The following is a 3076-nucleotide window of genomic DNA, read 5'->3' on the forward strand; positions in this document are numbered from 1 at the left end:
TTCATTTTTTTTAAAGAACGAGGGCAAAGGCGGAAACGTTTTAGTTTTTTTACATTTTTTGTTTTTTATTTATATTTTGAGTTATGATTTTTTTATTAATTTTTTTGAATTTTTTTTGGAGGGGTTTTTAGTTGTATTCTGATATAAATATTGCAATTTTCAGTCAAAGTAAACATGTATGGTTTAGAAACGGAAAGTGAACTTCCTCTAAATTTCAATAATGTAACTATGATAACCCATGTATCTTGAGTGTTTTGTTTGTATTATGTGCTAACTGTTGCACACAATCAAATTGTAGCTTCTGTCAAGGTAGAGTCAGGAGAGAATGGATTTTGGGCACGATAAAAATTGAATGAATGTAGAAGGTGATGGATTAAGCAGCTTGCCGGATGATCTTATCCATAAAATCCTTGCTTTTAATGGCACTAAAAAAGCAATTGGAACAAGTACATTGTCATCCAGATGGAGGTTCACCTGGACTTCAATGCCATGTCTCAGTTTCTCAAGCGAGGATTTTCCTACATATTCCAAGTTCTCCCAATTTATTAGACATGTTCTATCTAAACGCAAGAATCAACTAGACGTACATTCTATCAGTGTCTCTTTTCATGACACTGTTAGCCATGTGCTTGTCAAAAGAATTATCGACTTCGCAATCTCCCACAATGTCCAACAATTGAGTATTACTTGCCTGCGTAAAAAGTTTCTCGAATTCCCTCTTTCAGCCTTTAGTTCTCATTCCCTCAAACATCTCACTTTGAGCGGATTTTTCATCTTGACCCTACCTGCTTGGGAGGCGCCAGCTTTAGCAACACTGGATCTACATAAAGTCGCATTGTGTGATGGTGTTTTCTCTAACTGTGCAAACTTGAAGAATCTCATCTTAAAACGTTGCAATATGACGAGCTCGGATGATTTCAATATATGTCATCCTGGATTAACTAGTCTAACACTTGAAAGTGGCGGAGCCCTGTAAGGGTATCAATGTGGTTACACCTCAACTCAAGAATCTGAGTATAACATATACGTCAATACATCTGGTTTCTGCACCCAACCTTTACTCTTTGCATTATAGAGGCGATAATTTATCTTTCGAGTTTTCTACAGACCTGCTCCATTTGGAGAAGGTGGATATATGTGCTCAATGTTCCATTGAAGATAACGAACGTAAAGTTGTTAGTCTGCTTCAACAGTTCCATAATGTCAAATCTCTTTCACTTAACTTGGAATTTGTGAAGGTATATCATTCGCATAGACTTTTAATTCAAGCAGTGGAAATACTGTTGGGGTAGTAAACCATTAAAAAAAGATTTGTACAAACACATAGTCACTAAAATAGATTTTCATATAATTACTTATGACTATGAAATTTGTTTGTTGTTTATTGGTAAATTTTCAGTTTCTTTCGTCCATGGAACTAATCTCACATCAACCTTCTTCATTTGCCAACTTAAAGAGTTTAAAGATTTATCCGTATTATGTTACTCTGAACGAGAAAGCACGACCAGAAGTAACCATGCCTCATGAAGTCAAAAACTATTTGTTAGATGGTTCTCCAGGTGCCACAATCACAATGGTTTCACATGAGGTATATTCTTATCTTCCATACGCTCTATAAGAAATGATATTTAATTTAGGAGCTATCTATATGCTTCGTGCATATTATATGATTCACGCAGGAGGCTAAGACTGTGGAGAACATTGCATTCGCGCGTATGCTTATGAGAGAACTGCAGGGGCTACTATATCAATGGAAAGAAAATAGTGAAACAAACGCAGCTCGTTTGATGCAAGACAAGGCACCAATGGAAGTTGAGAATCAACTAGCCACAGAAATGAAATGGCGTTTTTGGTTAAGGATGACAGATAACAATGAGCAATTTGCTAGAGTGTATAAAAGTATATTTTCTATAGTGCGGGAAACTGAAGGAATACTCACAAAGATACCTACATCATCACATCAATCTAAGTTGAAAGTAAGTTTTTCTAGGCTGTGTGATGACGCTAAGACTCTCATGGATGATATGGTAGATCATGTGAAGATTCAATGCGATAAGAAACCAAGACTCTATGTTAATCAACCTGCTACCGCATCACAGCCGTCTTCTTGACAAATTGTAAGCTCTTGAACTTTCATTTCAAATTCCACTTTTGGCATTTGAAAAATGAAATTACTACTATTATGTAAAACTTTTGCTTTTAACCCTAGTTTCATGGTGTTTTGTTTTCAGGTTCCATCAAGTTCCCCAACGTTCACCCTTTTGGAACGCTGAAGTTTAATAAGTACGTTTTACAATTAGTTAGTTATGTGTAAGGTGATATATGATCCTATCAAACTTATGCTTATCTAGGATATATTTGTGATACCTATATGAAAGGCTTTGACACATAGTTGTCAAAAGCATTCAGGGCGTATGCCTTGGCGCTATTTTTGTGGCGAAACAATGTATTCCCGTTTAAGGATAAAGGCGAATTTTAAGGAGCTATATTTGTTTTGTTTTTATTTTTTAATTTATTTTGAGTTCTATTGATTTATGTGACATTTGAGCCAAAACAAGGTACACCTTAGTACGTATTTATCGATTAAGCAAATAAACGTTTTTTGTGTAACAATTGAACGATTAACCGAACGGGTCGGGTTATGACCCAGATATCCCGGGGGGCCATCTATAAGTGATATACGATCTATGCAAGCTAAAATATTAGTAATATGGCCTTAATTCGATAGAAAACAAGTTAAACGAAAACATGCTCGTTTAACCACCCGCTATAGATTTAAACGCGAAAGATAGTTACAAATCAAGCATTGTATCATCCGTTAAGCCGAAAAAGACTTACCAAACACTTAATTGAAATGTTTTAAGTGATCCATGAAAAAATTTTTGATTTTTACAAACATATAGTATGTTTTTATAATTTTACACAAAATTAGCCGAAAAACACTCGTTTTCACGCTGTTTAACGCACCCGATAAGTTTTTCGCGCCAAAAACCGAACCCGAACTAAATTTGGACCGGGCTTTTCGTATTTGGGCTTGAGAAACCAGATTATTGGGCCAAAACAGCCCATCTTGGGC

The 3076-nt window shown here is 35.6% G+C and overlaps 1 pseudogene across 1 annotated transcript; it reads left to right on the plus strand.

The window, feature by feature from the left end:
* The first annotated feature begins 302 nt into the window (after positions 1 to 302).
* On the plus strand, positions 303 to 2112 carry LOC143542937 (FBD-associated F-box protein At5g22730-like; annotated as a pseudogene). The gene is made up of 3 exons (XR_013136984.1): positions 303 to 1238; positions 1400 to 1588; positions 1680 to 2112. The product of XR_013136984.1 is annotated as an FBD-associated F-box protein At5g22730-like (transcript).
* The last annotated feature ends 964 nt before the right edge of the window (positions 2113 to 3076 follow it).

The sequence above is a fragment of the Bidens hawaiensis genome, unplaced genomic scaffold (assembly GCF_021521415.1).
Source record: "Bidens hawaiensis isolate Kalapana, Puna unplaced genomic scaffold, B.hawaiensis_p1.1 tig00013006_1, whole genome shotgun sequence".
In the NCBI taxonomy this organism is placed as follows: domain Eukaryota; kingdom Viridiplantae; phylum Streptophyta; class Magnoliopsida; order Asterales; family Asteraceae; genus Bidens; species Bidens hawaiensis.